At 45.7% G+C, this 16980-nt stretch overlaps 2 pseudogenes; both read right to left on the bottom strand.

Annotated features, from left to right (window-relative positions):
* Window positions 1-7664: 7664 nt before the first annotated feature.
* LOC101130244 (epsin-2-like) lies at window positions 7665-8422 on the bottom strand (annotated as a pseudogene).
* Window positions 8423-11756: 3334 nt separating this feature from the next.
* Window positions 11757-13208, bottom strand: LOC101126880 (6-phosphogluconate dehydrogenase, decarboxylating-like; annotated as a pseudogene).
* Between the last annotated feature and the right edge of the window lie 3772 nt (window positions 13209-16980).

The raw sequence follows: 16980 nt of genomic DNA, 5'->3' as shown, positions 1-16980 counted from the left end.
CCAGCATCAGCCTGGGGGTTATGGCCTCATCAAAAGTTGGAAAGAAGGAAAACTAGAACCAGCTTGGGAAGCACCCTACCTAGTGCTTGTAACCACTGAGACTGCAGTCCAAACAGCAGAAAGAGGATGGACTCATCATACCCAAGTCAAGAAGGTGTCACCACTTCCAGAGTCATGGGCCATTGTTCCGGAGGAGAGTCCTGCCAAACTAAAGCTGATAACAATTTAACCCTCCTATACTTCCTTTATCCCTTCCATACCCAATGACCACTTGGATGGTCTTCCATTCGACAGGGCATGAGGTTTATGGTAGCTCTCTTCCAAGACCCCACAGCCTGGGGTAATGAATTCTGCTGATCTCTTTCTCTGCTACTCCCTAAAGTCTGACACCCTGTGGGTCAGCCTCCGAGGGCCATCCAGCCTCTGTCTCCTGATGCCAATTTTACCTCCTGTCTCTCATGACAGGAGGAAAACGTAGCATTCCTTGGAGACGTAATGGGATGCAGTGAGCTTAACCCCTTCCAAGAGCTTACCAACCAGTCTGTCCTGTCCTTATTCCATCCCTAATAACATAGCCCCCAATGGAACAATTACAAAGGCATTACAAGGCCTTACCTCTTGCAATTGTTATAGGTGTACTTATTCTTGTAGGATGCTGCATCATACCCTGTATTCATGGATTGGTGCAGAGACTTATAGAAACAGCTCTCACCAAAACCTTTAATTCTCCCCCACCTTACTCAGATAAACTCCTACTTTTAGAAAACCAAGCAGAACAGCAGAGTCAAGACATGTTAAAGAGTTTGAAGAGGAAGAATTATGAAAATCAAGAGGGGGAAGTAGTAGGAAACATTGAGTTCCTTTTCAAAGATCCATTGTCCTCTATTTTCAAAGCCTATCTTCCTTGCCTCCTTGCCCCTAGTTATGGCAAAAAATTTCCAGCCATTCCCAATCCGTAACCCACATCCATTCCCAATCTGTAACCCACATCCGTTCCCAGTCTGTAACAATCCACATCTGTGCATTATTTGGCACCCTTAGTTCCGAAACTGCTCTTCCCACCACTGTAGCTCCCACCCCTGCTCCATTTTGATGTAGCCAATCGGAATCAGCTTAGGTTGTGCAGTCCAACCCCAGCCAATGGGGACTGGACACAGTAGTAGGGACTGACTGTGTTAGGGATAAAAACCCATTCCCTTCTTTGTTCAGTGTGCTCTTGCAGTGACAAGAATGAGCAGCACCCTTCTGCAGAAGCAAATTTGCCTTGCTGAGAAATCCTTTATTTGAATGCTCATTTTCTTTACAACTCTGAGCTCTTATTTCCAACACTGAGTAGCTGGGATTACTGGCATGTGCCACCATGTCCAGTGAATTTTTGTATTTTTAGTAGAGATGGGGTTTCACAATGATGGCAAGGCTGGTCTTGAACTCCTGACCTCAAGCAATCTCCCCACCTTGGCCTCCCAAAGTGCTGGGATTACAGGCATAAGCCACCAAGCCCAGCCTGTTTGTTTAAGACACAGTGTCTTACTCTATCACTCAGGCTGTGGTACAGTGGCACATTATAGCTCATTGCAGCCTCAAACTCCTGGGCCCAAGAAACTTCCCATCTCAGTCTCATGAGTAGCTAGGACTATGGATGCAAGCCATCACAACTGGTTAATTTAAATTTTTTTTTTTTTTGGCAGAGACAGGATCTCACTATGTTGCCCATCCTGGCAGTGGACTTTGGGCCTCAAGTGATCCTCTTGTCTCAGCTTTCCAAAGCACTGGGGTTCCAGGTTTGAGCCACAGTGCCTGGCCTTGTTCTGCAAGTTTTCTTAAAAACAAAAATAGGCCGGGTGCAGTGGCTCATGCCTGTAATCCCAGCACTTTGGGAGGCTGAGGCAGGTGCATCACAATGTTAGGAGTTCGAGATCAGCCTGGCCAATATGGTGAAACCCTGTCTCTACTAAAAATACAAACATTAGCCGCATGTGGTGGCAGCTGCCTGTAGTCCCAATCACTTGGGAGACTGAGGCAGAAGAATCGCTTGAACCCGGGAGGCAGAGGTTGCAGTGAGCCAAGATTGTGCCACCGCACTCTAGCCTGGGCGACAGAACGAGATTCCATCTCAAAAAATAAATAATATAGAAAAGCTGGCATGTTTTGTTTGGTTAGATTTTTGGTTTTTTATTTTATTTACTTTTTTTTTTTTTTTTTGAGATGGAGTCTCATTCTGTTGCCAGGCTGGAGTGTAGTGGCACAATCTCGGCTCACTGCAACCTCCACCTCCTGGGTTCAAGGGATTCTCCTGTCTCAGCCTCCAGAGTAGGTGGGACTACAGGCGTGTGCCACCATGCCCAGCTCATTTTTTTGTATTTTTAGTGGAGATGGGGTTTCACCATGTTGGCCAGGATGGTCTAGACCTCTTGACTTCGTGATTTGCCTCGGACTCCCAAAGTGCTGGTATTACAGGCATGAGACACCGTGCCCAGTCTCTTTTCTTTATTCTTTCTTTTGGTCTCACTCTGTTGGCCAGGCTAGAGTGCAGTGGCATGATTATACCTCACTGCAGCCTCGACTTCCTGGGCTCAAGCACTCCTCCCACCTCAGCCTCCTGAGTAGCTGGAACTACAGGTGCATGCCACCATGCCTGACTAATTTTTAATTTTTTTGTAGAGAAGGGGGTCTTGCTATGTTGCTCAGGCTGGTCTTGATTCCTGGGCTCATGTGATTCTCCCACACTGGCCTCCTAAAGTGCTGGGATTACAGGCATGAGCCACCATTCCCAGCCTTGCTTTTCGTTTAACAACATTCAGAAATACTTTTGGATTGCCAGCTACATACATTCCAATAGCTGTAAAACTTTTTTTCTTTAATTTTCTATTTGTTAAATGACATTATAAGAAGTATACTGTCAAGATGGTAGAAGAGAACGTTGCATTGTACTTCACATTGGTCAGATCTCATCTGGAACTGCGTGTTCAATTCTATGCATTGCATTTTTAGGGCAACACAGGCAAATAAAAATATTCTTATAGAAGAGAGGGGGAAAATGGAGAGGGAGTTTAAAATCATACACAAACAAACATGCTAAAGAAGGTGTTTATTTTGGGCCAGGCACGGTGGCTCATCCCTGCAATCCCAGCACTTTGGGAGGCCAAGGCGGGTGGACCATGAGGTCAGGAGTTCAAGACCAGCCTGGCTAAGATAGTGAAACCTCATCTCTACTAGAAATATAAAAATTAGCTGGGCGTAGTGGCAGGCACCTGTAATCCCAGCTACTCGGGAGGCTGAGGCAGAGAATTGCTTGAACCCGGGAGGAAGAGGTTTCAGTGAGCCGAGATCGCACCACTGCATTCCAGCCTGGGCAACAGAACGAGACTCCGTCCCCGCCCTCCACCCCCCACCCCCCAAAAAAAAGGTGCGTAAGAGAAAGGCAGATGATCAGGGCACACAAAAGCTAGCTAGCTCTCTTCAACTATGTCCAAAGAGACAGCATTCTCTTTATATATCGCAATGGAAAGTAAAACCCAGAAAAAGGCTAGAAGTCATGAGGAGTCATGTTTCAACTCAATCTAAGACCTAGATTAGGTCTTTGCTTTGGTATTCAATGAATTCTGGATTATCAGCAGTAAACAGGCTTAGACTAGACTACCACATTGCTGGAATGTTGTAACTTTTTTTGAGACAGAGTCTCACTCTGTCGCCTAGGCTGGAATGCAGTAGCACAATCTCAGCTCACTGCAACCTTTGCCTCCTGGGTTCAAGCGATTCTCCCACCTCAGCCTCTCAAGTAGCTGGGACTACAGGTGCCCACCACCACACTGGCTAATTTTTGTAATTTTAGTAGAGACAGGGTTTCACCATATTGGCCAGGCTGGTCTCGAACTCCTGACCTCAAGTGATCCACCCACCTCAGCCTCCCAAAGTGCTGGGATTACACGGGTGAGCCACCGGGCCTGGCATGTAGCTTTTAATTCTATTTTGAATATTAGATTTTATGTTCTTTCTTGATCTTTAGTCAATGTGAAACTCAGAATCTGATGAAAACTTAGGCCACAATTTGTAATTCTACAATACATTTGAAAAGCTTTAGCTTATATAAGTTGACATAAACCTAGGTATTTTCTTTGAAACCCTGTTACTCACTGCTCTTAACTAATTGCAAGTTGTGCCTGATCTCATTCGTATTTCTGATGTATATTTCCAAGGATAAATACTATAAAATATCTCATGACCTTAAGGACACAGTTCAGAGATATGGATTACTTACAGAGCCAGAAATATAGCTTTTCAGCTTTTTAAAAATGGAAACTTCAAGTGTATTTTTTTTTTTTTAATAGATTGAGTTCAACCTGTCCTGCAATTTTCTGGAAGAAAACCTGCTATCAGTTTTCAGAGAATCATCCTGGGAAGTGCTCTCTGACTTTCAGAAGGAGGATTGAAATCATATCCTATGTATATCGCATCCAGTGGATGGGCAGAGTGCCTCTAGAAAGTATTACTCATGGATGCACTGCTCTGAGTGAGGGATGAGTGTGAGGGTCATAGGATCCAGGCAATGCATACGTGGGGGTGGGGCAGGGAGGAGAGAAGTAGGAGGATGCAGATCAGCAGGAGAGGGGGAGGACTGGCAGGTGTCACAGAAAGTGGTGGTTAGAACCTTTAGCAGAGCAGCTGAGATTGTGCAAAGATGCATGCAAGGAGACTGTGGAAAAAGCAAGTGTCTTTCCCTTTCCGGAAGGACACTTAGATGGATGAAAGGAGAATTGTATAATGAGATTTCAATCTATTGATGTTGAAAATGGAGACACTTAACGATTCTGATGATGGTAATAATACTACTTTTTGTCTCAATGCTATCTTATATTTTTCAAAATTCTTTTACATTTTTTATGGGACCAAACATAACATTGTAGAAATGTTAATATTTTCTTGAATTTTTTGAAGCCCCAAACCTGCTTGCTCACTGCCAAATTCAGAGTATCAAATGTCATTAAAGGTCAGTGAATTCAGTGGGTGTCCGTGATGTTGTCTGCATTTTACTCCTGCAATAACTAATACAAAGATCATGTTCCCAACCTCACATTCTAGCCTACTGTGTAGTTTGGAAAGCTAGAGTTTGTAATTCTGTGGTGCAGAATATTGTCCAAAGAGAGTTTGGTCAGGACACTCACTCAAATGCTTAAAAGCATGAAGGGTCTAGGATGCATTTTATATATTTATTCTGGTTTATTCTAATAAACTTTATGTTAATGTAGTTTTAGGTCTTGTGCCAGTGATTCCTCAAACTAAAGCAGAAATGTTGAGTATTATTTTTGAAATTAATAACTAAAAGCCTTTGGCCGGGTGCAGTGGCTCACGCCTGTAATCCCAGATGGCAGGATGGCACCACTGCACTCCAGCCTGGGCGACAGAGTGAGACTCCGTCTCAGATGGAGTTTTGCTCTTGTCACCCAGGCTGGAGTGCAATGGCACAGTCTTGGCTCACTGCAATCTCCACCTCCCAGGTTCAAGCGATTCCCCTGCCTCAGCCTCCTGAGTAGCTGGGACTACAGGCGCCCGCCACCAGGCCCAGCTAATTTTTGTATTTTTAGTAGAGACGGGGTTCCACCATGTTGGTCAGGCTTGTCTCAAACTCCTGACCTTGTGATCCACCCACCTCGGCTTCCCAAAGTGCTGGGATTACAGGCGTGAGCCTCTGCGCCCGGCCCAAAAATATTCATATAGAAGAGTGGGAAAATGGAGAGGGAGTTTAAAATCATACATAAAGGAATGTGCTAAAGAAGGTGTGTATTTTTGGACAAGAGAAGGTCAGATTATCAGAGCATGCAAAAGCTGGCCAGCTGTCTTCAACTATATCCAAAGAAACAGCATTCTCATTATATATCAACAATGAATATATATTAATGGCCACAAATGAATAGTCTTATAACTTAAAGTCTTTCTCTGAAAATTCCAACTCTATTATTTCTCAAATACATATTAAGAATTATATTCAGACCCACTTAACAAGTATTTATTGAGGACACAGCCAAAATACCAGTTATGACATTATGAAGCATTGTGGCAATGGAAGGGATATAGTATACAATGGATAAGAGTATGGAGTTGGCCAGGTGCTGTGGCTCACACTTGTAATCCCAATACTCTGAAAGGCTGAGGTGGGCAGGTTGCTTGAGTCCCTGAGTTTGAGACCAGCCTGGGCAACATGGCGAAACCCTGTCTCTACTAAAAAATACAATAGCTGGGTGTGGTGGTGTGTGCCTGTATTCCCAGCTACTTGGAAGGCTGAGGTGGGAGCATCGTGTGAGCCCGGAATGTCGAGGCTGCAGTGAGCTGAAATTGTGCCACTGTACTCCAGCCTGGGAGACAGGGTGAGACCCTATCTAAAAAAAAAAAAAAAAAAAAAAGTAACAGTAGGGAGTCAAGCCATACTGTTTACATTCTAAGTCTGCCACTTACTACATGGGATTTCTGAGGGAAGTCAATTAATTTTGTGCCTTTGTTTCCTCAGTTGTGAATAATAAGATCTACCTCTGAGAATTGTTGTGAAGTTTCAATGAATCAATACATGTAGAACACTTTGATGTTGCTTGGATTTAGGTAAACACTATGTAAATGGTAGCTATCATTATTCAAGGATGTCTACTCGGAGCTCTAAGAATTAAGCAAAAGTCCTCTTTTTTTTTTTTTTTGAGACAGAGTTTTTGCCCACTCCAGGCTGGAGTGCAATGGTGCAATCTCCACTGCAACCTCTGCTTCCTGGGTTAAGCAATTCTCCTGCCTCAGCCTCCCAAGTAGCTGGGATTATAGGTGCATGCCACCACACCCAGCTAATTTTTGTATTTTTAGTAGAAACGAGGTTTCACCACGTTGGCCAGGCTGGTCTCGAACTCCAGACCTCAGGTGATCCACCTGCCTCGGCCTCCCAAAGTGCTAGGATTACAGGTGTGAGCCACCACACCCCACCAGTTTTCTTAACTTACCACAGAGTTTGAAGAACAGGAAAAGAATTTTAGAACCTTAGACCTTTATAGAAAGTATGCTTCTTACTGTTTTCAGTATTTTATTTTATTTTTTTTTATTTATTACTTTTTTCAGTCAGTGGAAAGACATTTAATATGAGATTAAACAAACAAGATTATCAGCCAGGTGCAGTGGCTTACATCTGTAATCCCAGCACTTTGGGAGGCCAAGGCAGGTGGATCGCAAGGTCAGGAGTTCAAGACCAGCCTAGCCAACACGGTGAAACCCTGTCTCTACTAAAAATACGAAGAATAGCTGGGCGTGGTGGCGGGTGCCTGTAATCCCAGCTACTCGGATGGATGAGGCAGGAGAATCATTTAAACCCGGGAGGGAGAGTTTGCAGTGAGCCGAGATTGTGCCATTGCACTCCAGCCTGGGCAACAGGGTGAGACTCTGTCTCAGAAAAAAAAGAAACAAGATTATCAAGAAAAAGCATTTGTTTCCTCCTGGCTACCAGAGTCAACTCCCCATTGGATATGCAGCAGGACAACCCTTTGCTGCCAGACCCGCTTTGAGGAGGAAGCAGACAAGACCTGCCTCTGCCCACCTTCTGCCCAGATGTACAGAATGAAACCCACAGAGCAGCAAAGGGCCTTAGAGACCCCTGAACCAGAGCAGCCAAGGGGCTAAAAGTCCCTTTATAACCAAACTCAATCCAGACCAAGGACAATTTGCCTGGGCTGCCAAAGGCTCAGTACCGAGGATAGATTCAAGCTCTGCGGGGGCCACCGCTCCCTAAGCCTGGGGACACCCATCCCACCTGTCACCCATTGCTGCTGCTCTGGCAAAGGGTGAGAAGCACTTCCATTACTCACAGCCATGGTAGGAGCCCGGGGACACCTGGCCTTACCATACTCCTGCTCCGAGTGGCTGGTGGAGAGGTTGGGCTGGCTGGAGCCTCGCCCAAGGTGATCTGGTTGCTGCCCATGCCAGTGGCAACCTGGGCCATGTGCTCTTTGGTTTTGAGAGCCTGGGCCCTCTCAGCCTTCAGTCATTCCTCATCTTTGAGGAGGGCCACCAGTTGCTTTGACTTCTCATGCACATTGATGCCCTGGTCCTTGCCATCTTGGTCAATGTACTGGAAGTCCTTCAGGGTCTGGATGGCAAAGATGATCTCACGGCACTGCTGGGCCATGCTCTCGAAGCCTGTCTTGATGAGGTAGTCCAGCAGCAGCAGCTCCTTGTACACATGCTGCCAGTTCTTGCTATGGTCATTGAGCCGCTTCCACATCATGCTCATGATCTCAGAGAAGGCCACCATGTTGTAGGTCAGGTCCACAATCTTGGTCATCAGAGAGCTGGATGGGCCCCATGGGTCATTGGAGGTGGCCTCCCGGACTTTGATTTCTGCCTCTGAGTAATTTTTCACAATGTTTTTCATCTGCTATCTGATAGATAAAGTCGTCATTTTTCTTTGTTACATATTTAAAGCCCTTCAAAGAGAGAAACTTTCCTGTCCTTGGTAAGTGCACACCCAGTGAAGGTTCAGTTTCCATAATCAAGCTGGAGCAAGAACCCTGAACGGTCATTTCCTCCTTTGGAGGCTCAGATCCAAAAAGCTAGAAGCCATGACTAGGCTACAGTGAGGTCCATGTTTGTTACATGAGGCTCCGGTCCACAAGTTTGGTAACCTCCATCTGCTTCATCACCATTGAACACCTAGCACTTAGCACTGTGCCCGACACAGAAATGAAGACTAAAATCCTTGGAATCTCCACAATGATGTCTTTTTGCCTGTGAATGATTGACTGAGGGCTGGCAGCCCCTAGGCAGCTTCAGGATGGGGTTGGTCACCAGAAAGGCCAAGGCAGGATCAGTCCCGGGAGGGGACTGAAGGTTAAGTTTATCACCAATGGCCAATCATTTAGTCAATTGTGTCTCCATAATGAAGCCTCCAGAAAAACATAAAAGGACAGGTTCAGGAAGCTTCTGGATGGCTGAACACAGGAAGGTTCTTGAAGGGTGGCACCTAGGTATGGCATGGAAGCTCTGCACTCCTCCCATACCTGGTCTATGCATCTCTTCATCTGTATCCTTTGCAATATCCTCTGCTCCTCCGGGCTGGCGTGGGTGTGCCGCCAGCGCTGGGGAGGTGGGAACTACCAGAGTCCACGGAGCCACGGCCGCCACGTCTGCCTCTGTTTTCAGAATTTTAATTAATGGACAAAAGTAAATATAATATTTAGATATGTATCATCTTTTTTTAAAAAAATAGAGAATTTAGATATACGTAGATTAAGGGACTTGCCCAGGGAATGAGTAAGGAAGACTGGCATAGGGATTCCGTCTTCTGATAGTCTGATTATCTCTAGAGCATTGCTTACACAGGTAAACCATAATCTTCAAGCAAAAGTAAATAAATACCCAGAGCTTATTTTGGGTTACATATATTATTAATACTTTTGTTCCCTTTGGTGTCTTTATAAACATAGTTTTAAATGGAAAGTGATTGATATGGTGTGGATGTGTTCCAACCCAAATATCATCTTGAATTAGAGTTTGCATCATTGCCACATGTGTGGGAGGGACCAGGTGGAGATAAATGACCCATGGGGATGGTTTTCCCCCATCCTGTTCTCATGATTGTCAGTTCTCATGAGATCTGATGGTTTTATAAGTGGCTTCCTTCTTCTTCTTCTCCTTTCTGCTGCCATGTACAGAAGGAAATGTTTGCTTCCCCTTCCACCATGATTTTAAGTTTCCTGAGGCCTCCCCAGCCCTGTGGAACTGTGAGTCAATTAAACTTCTTTCCTTTATAGATTACCCAGTCTAGGGTATGTCTTTATTAGCAGTGTGAGAATGGACTAATACAGTGAGTTAAAGTGCAAGGTGAATTTATCTTAGTGAATTGAGTCATTTTACCTCTCATTTGCCTTTCCGTGCCAGCAACTTTAAGAGAGGATCCACACCCAGGCAAGGTAGAATAATTAAACTGGGAAAAGGAAACCATGTAATTCAAGCCAAATGACCTGTTTTGGCCTGAACTATCCAATAACTATGACTAAATTGGTTTTTTTTTTTTTTGGGGATTTTTTTTTTTTTTTGAGTGGAAGTCTCGCTGTCCCTCAGGCTGCAGTGCAGTGGTGCCATCTCAGCTCACTGCAACCTCTGCCTCCTGGGTTCAAGCAATTCTCCTGCCTCAGCCTCCTGAGAGTAAGCTGGGATTACAGGCATGTGCCACCATGCCTGGTTAATTTTTTTTTTTTTTTTTTTTGAGACAGAGTTTTGCTCTTGTTGCCCAGGCTGGAGTGCAATGGTGCAATCTCAGCTCACTGCAACCTCTGCCTCCTGGGTTCAAGCAATTCTCCTGCCTCAGCCTCCCAAGTAGCTGGGATTACAGGCATGTGCCACCACTCCTGGCTAATTTTGTATTTTCAGTAGATGGGGTTTCTCCATGTTGGTCAGGCTAGTCTCAAACTCCCAATCTCGGGTGATCCCCCCGCCTTGGCCTCCTAAAGTGCTGGGATTACAGGTGTGAACCACCACGCCTGGCCTTATTTTTTTGAGACGGAGACTCAATCTGTTGCCCAGCCTGGAGTGCAGTGGTGCAATCTCAGCTCACTTGCAACCTCCGCATCCCAGGTTCAAACGATTCTCCTGCCTCAGCCTCCCAAGTAGCTGGGACTACAGGTGCCCGCCACACGTCCAGCTAATTTTTGTATTTTTAGTAGACATGGGGTTTCACCATATTGGCCAGGCTGGTCTCGAACTCCTGACCTTGTGATCTGTCCATGTTGGCCTCCCAAAGTGCTGGGATTACAGGCGTGAGCCACCACGTCCAGGCTAATTTTTGTGTTTTTTAGTAGAGACAGGGTTTCACCATGTTGGCCAGGCTGGTCTGAAACTCCTGACCTCAAGTGATCCGCCCACCTTGGTCTCCCAAAGTGCTGGGATTACAGGCGTGAGCCACCACACCTGGCCTTTTTTGTTTTATTTTTAAATGTACTTATTTTTGAAACTAGAGGACCAGCAATAAAAGTGGATAAAGAAAGAACTAAATTATCCAAACTACCTCAGTTGGCTACCCAGGGAGAATCAGTGTTGATCTTTCTTTCTTTCTTTCTTTCTTTATCATCAGTCTGATGTAGCTTTTATTGAGTAAAGGAAAAAGGGAATTCAGCCACATGATACAGACGTTCCAACTGATCAGAGTGCACAAAGACCCTTCCTGTCTGCTTGATGGGAACCACACCAGCACATGGGGCATGCGGAAGCCACTGCTGCAAGGAGGTGGTTCCCACTCTCACACACATGAACAGCTCCTGGTCAGTCCCAAGAGGCAAGCGCAGAGGGCACAGTGGCTCTCACAGAGCTACTTTACAAATAAACTGTGTGCCTTCCTCAGGAGTCTCTTACAACACTTTTTAAAAAGATCTGGGCCAGGGGTGGCTCATGCCTGTAATCCCAGAACTTTGGGAGACCGAGGCGGGAGGATCATGAGGTCAGGAGATCGAGACCATCTTGGCTAACATGGTGAAACCCCGTCTCTACTAAAAATACAAAAAATTAGCTGGGTGTGGTGGCGGGCGCCTGTAGTCCCAGCTACTCGGGAGGCTGAGGCAGGAGAATGGCATGAACCTGGGAGGCGGAGCTTGCAGTGAGCCAAGATCACGCCACTGCACTCCAGCCTGGGCGACAGAGTGAGACTCCGTCTCAAAAAAAAAAAAGGGCCAGCTGGCAGTGCCATGAGGCTCATGGAATGTCCTGGTCTGTGGAATCGTGGAGGGTGACAGGAGCAGCATCATCATCATCAGGCATTGTATGACGAGGATGACACACTGCCACCGTGGCCTGTCCAGTTGGTGTGGATAAACTGCCCTGGTTTGGCCAAGAGTTCATAGGTGTGAGCCCCGAAGGAATCCCGCTGAGCCTGGATGAGGTTGGCTGGAAGCATCTCGTGTCTGTACTTGTCATAGAAGGAGAGGGCAGTGACAAAACAGGGCATGGGAATGCCAGCCTGGACCCCAGTGCTGACTGCCCACCACCAAGAGTCCTGGTGGTTTTCAACAGCTGACTTAAGAAGTCGTCCAGTAGGAGGTTCTGAGGTTCTGGGTTTCGATCAAACGCATCCTTTATCTTTCCTAGGAATACACTTCTAATAATGCAGCCCCCTCTCCACATCAGGGCAATGTCACCATAATTGAGGGTCCAGCCAAACTCGGTGGCTCCCTGCCTTAGCAGCATAAAGCCTTGAGCATAAGAGACGATCTTGGAAGTGTAGAGGGACATTCTGAATATCCTCCAGGAATGATTTCTTATCACCATCAAACTGGAACTTTTGGGGACCCTTCAGCTTTTTGCTAGCTTGAATTCTCCCATCCTTCAGAGATGGCAGGCACCGAGCAAAGACAGCTTCTCCAATGAGGGTGACGGGTATGCCGTACTCCAGGGCAGAAATGGTGGTCCACTTCCCCATGCCCTTCTGCCCTGCACTGTCCCTGATCTTTGGCAGCAAGTGTTTGCCATCAGCACCTTGGAACTTGAGAATATTGGCTGTGATTTCAATCAGGAATGAGTCTAGCTCTGTCTTATTCCAATCCTCAAAGGCCTGGGCCATCTTGTCTTGTGCCATGCCCAGCACGTCTTTCATCAGGTGGTATGCCTCACAGATCAGCTGCATGTCCCCATACTCTGTCCCGTTGTGCGCCATCTTCACAAAGTGGCCTGCTCCCTCATCTCCCACCCAGTCACAGCAGGATTCCTACTTTTGCAGCAACGCCTTGGAAGATGGTCTTGATGTGGGGCCATGCTTCTTTGTTCCCTCCTGACGTGAGCAATGAGCCATACTAGGCCCCTTCCTCTCCACCACTGACTCCGTTCCCCACAGATAAAATTCCCTTGGCCTTGAGGTCTTGGCACTCTCTTGTGGTGTCCCTATATTCAGAATTTCCTCCATCAATGATGATGTCACCAATGTCCAACAATGGTACCAGTTTTTTGATGAAATAATCCACAGCTTGCCCAGCCTTCACCAGGAGGATGATCAGCTGGGGCTTCTTCAGCTTGGAGACCATCTCTTTCAGGGACTGGGCACCCACCACTTTGGTTCCCTTTGCCTCATTGGCCAAGAAATCATCCACTTTGGAGACAGTCCTATTAAAAGCACAAACCACAAAGTCATAGTCTTTCATGGTCAGAATTAAGTTCTGGCCCATGACTGCCAATCCGATCAGCACGATGTCAGCTTGGGCCATGGCAGTGGACAGAGTAGAACCGAAGAGCGGCGAGGCATGGAGGAAGAGTCTGATCTTTAAAACTGATAATAGGAAGTGCTGTGAAGGCATTTTACCCAAAAATAAGAACCCTAGGCCGAGTGTGATGACTCATGCCTGTAATTCCAGCACGATGGGAGGCTGAGGTGGGAGGAGTGCTTGAACCCAGAGGTTTGAAACCAGGCCACACAACATAAGGAGACCCTGTGTCTCAAAAAAAAAAAAAAAAAAAAGAAAGAAAAAGAAAAGAAAAGAAAAGAAAAAAAAGAAAGAAAGAAGAAAAATTAGCTGGGTATGGTGGTGCCTGTGTAGTTCCAGCTACTTGGGAGGGTAAGGTGGATAAGGTGGGAGGATCACTTGAGCCTGGGAAGTTTAGGCTGCAATAAGCTGTGATTGTGCCACTGCACTCCAGGCTGGGTGGCAGAGCGAGACCCTGTTTCAAAAAAAAAAAAAAAGAACCCTAGCTCCTGTCATTTCATGTGATAGCACAACTTCTATCTAAATTCAGCTTTTATATTTTAAGAGTATTGACATTATTAAAAATAAATAAAGAGGCCAGGCACGGAGGCTCACGCCTGTAATCCCAGCACTTTGGGAGGCCAAGGTGGGTCAATGGCTTGAGCCCAGGGGTTCAAGACCAGCCTGGGCAACATGGTGACACCCCATCTCTACAGAAAATACAAAAATTAACCGGGCGTGGCAGTGGATACCTGTGGTCCTTGATACTTAGCTACTCGGGGGGCTAAGGCAGTAGAATAGATTGAGCCTGGGAGGTAGAGGTTGTAGTGAGCTGAGATTGTGCCATTGCCCTCCAGCCTGAGTGACAAGAGTGAAACTCTGTCTCAAAACAAACAAAACAAAACAAAACCCTGTCTCAAAAAAGAAAAAATATTTCCATGAAGAAACCCCAGTTTCAGTGCTAAAAATTTTTAAATATTCAGGAAATAAATAACATCAATCATATATAAACTCTTTCAAAAAAAGAGGAGAAAAGAACAACTCCTCATTTTTAGAGATAGGGTCTCCGTCTGTTGCCTAGACTGGTCTCAAACTCCTAAGCTCAAGTGATCCTCCTGTCTTGACCTCCCAAAGTGCTGGGTTACAAGAGTGAGCCACTGAGCTCAACCCCAATTTGTTTTTTGTTCTTTCTTTCTTTTTTGTTTTTTTTTTTAGACGGAGTTTTGCTCTTGTTGTCCAGGCTGGAGTGCAATGGTGCAATCTAGGCTCACCGCAACCTCTGCCTCCTGGGTTCAAGCGATTCTCCTGACTCAGCCTCCTAAGTAGCTGGGATTACAGGTGCCTGCCACCACGCCTGGCTAATTTTTTTTTTTATTTTTAGTAGAAACGGGGTTTCACCATGTTGGCCAGGCTGGTCTTGAACTCCTGACCTCAGGTGATCCACCTGCCTCGGCCTTCCAAAGTGCTGGGATTACAGGCATGAGCCACCGCACCCAGCTGTTTTTTCTTTTCTTGAAACAGAATCTCATTATCTTGCCCAAGGTAGGGTGCAGTAGTGTGAACACAGCTCACTGGAGCCTTGACCTCCTGGGCTCAAGCCATCATCCTGCCTCAACCTCCTGAGAAGCTGGGACCACAGACGTGCACCACCAGGCCTGGCTAATTTTTTAAATTTTTTTGTAGAGACTAGGTCTTGCCATGTTGCCCAGGCTGGTCTAAAACTCCTGGGCTCAAGCAGGAGTCTAAAACTCCTGGGCTCACCTCGGTCTTCCAAAGGGCTAGGATTACACACGTGAGCCACTGCACCTGGCTACTCAATTTGTTTTATGTGGCCATAATAACCACAAACTAGACAAATATATTACAAAATTAAATAAATAAAATAATATGCTAATATCCCTCATAAATTATATAATATGCTAATATCCCTCATACTCAAAAATTATTTACAAAATATTAGTAAATTTAATCCAACAACATATTAAAGGATTATATATATAAATATATATATACACATATATATACACACACACATATATATATGAAACCACCCCCACAGGATTGACAAGAATTGCATGTAGGGTTCTGGACAGATATGTAGTCATAACTAAGTATTAATCAGGCTGTACTTTGGCCCACTTCCTTGTTGCTAAAAGTCAGGTAGCACCAGGTACTGACCATTTGCATTCCCATTATTCCTATAGATAGGATTTCTGAAGTTAGGGTTGTAAGACTGTTTAAGAATTGATTTGCTTTAACCTGAGGAAGGAAATTCAAAGAAAAAAAGAAATAAATAAAAGAATTGATTTGCATCCCCTTTGTTCCTATAGGCAGGTTCTCTGACATTGGAATCATAAGACTTTTGTTTAAGAATCACTTGTAGGCTGGGCACAGTGGCTCATGCCTGTAATTCCAGCACTTTGAGAAGGTGAGGCAAGCGGATCACGAGGTCAGGAGATTGAGACCACCCTGACCAACATGGTGAAACCCCATCTCTACTAAATACGAACATTTAGCAAGGTGTGGTGGCACATGCCTGTGTAATCCCAGCTACTTGGGAGGCTGAGGCAGGAGAATCACTTGAACCCAGGAGGCAGAAGTTGTAGTGAACTGAGATTGTGCCACTGTACTTCAGTCTGGGCAACAAGAGTGAAACTCCATCTCAAAAACAACAACAAGTCACTTGCTAGGCGCAGCGACTCATGCCTGTTATCCCAGCACTTTGGGAGGCCAAGGTGGGTGGATCACCTGAGGTCAGGAGTTTGAGACCAGCCTGACCAACATGACGAAACCGCCCCCCCCCCCCCCCCCCCCACTAAAAATACAAAATTAGCCAGGCATGGTGGCAGGTGCCTGTAATCCCGACTAATTGGGAGGCTGAGGTTTCAGTGAGCCTAGATGGCGCCATTGCACTACAGCCTGGGCAACAAGAGCAAAACTCCATCTAAAAAAAGAATCACTTAACACCTTAAGCGATGGCTCACTCCCATAAGCCCAGCACTTTGGGAGGCCCAGGCGGGGCAGATCACCTGAGGTCAGGAGTTCAAGACCAGCCTAGCCAACATGGTGAAATCCTGGTCTCTACTAAAAATACAGAAATTAGCCAGGCGTGGTGGCACATGCCTGTAATCACAGCTACTCGGCAGGCTGAGGCACCAGAATCCCTTGAATCCAGGAGGTGAAGGTTGCAGTGAGCCAAGACTGTCCCACTGAACTCCAGCCTGAGTGACAGAGTGAAACTCTGTCTACAAAATAAATAAATAACTTCAGATGTTTTTCACACCCTGACTTCCAGCAAGTAGTTTGAAGACCCCCACAGAGAAATGTGATCAGCATGAGAATACATCTTCATTTCTTTGTCCCTTGACTTCATCCTGCATTCTTTTTTCTATTGATTAGTTTTTATTTTTGTGGGTACATAAGTGTATATATTTATGGGGTACATGAAATGTTTTGATACTGACATGCAATGTGAAATAAGCACATCATGAAGAATGGGGTATCCATTCCCTCAAACAAACCAATTATACTATTTTATTTATTTATTTAGAGATGAAGTCTCGCTCTGTCACCTAGGCTGCAATGAAGTGGCACCATCTCGGCTCACTGCAACCTCAGCCCCCCGGGTTCAAGCGCATTCTCCTGCCTCAGGCTCCCAAGTAGCTGGGATTACAGGCACTTGCCACCACATCTGGCTAATTTTTTATATTTTTGGTAGAGACAGGGTTTCACCATGTTGGCCAGGCTGGTCTCGAACTCCTGACCTCAGGTGATCCACCCATGTAAGCCTCCCAAA

The sequence above is a fragment of the Gorilla gorilla genome, chromosome 17, assembly GCF_029281585.2.
Source record: "Gorilla gorilla gorilla isolate KB3781 chromosome 17, NHGRI_mGorGor1-v2.1_pri, whole genome shotgun sequence".
Classification (NCBI taxonomy): domain Eukaryota; kingdom Metazoa; phylum Chordata; class Mammalia; order Primates; family Hominidae; genus Gorilla; species Gorilla gorilla.
Note: the sequence above shows the minus strand (reverse complement) of the source record. Positions and strands in the feature narration are given on the sequence as shown.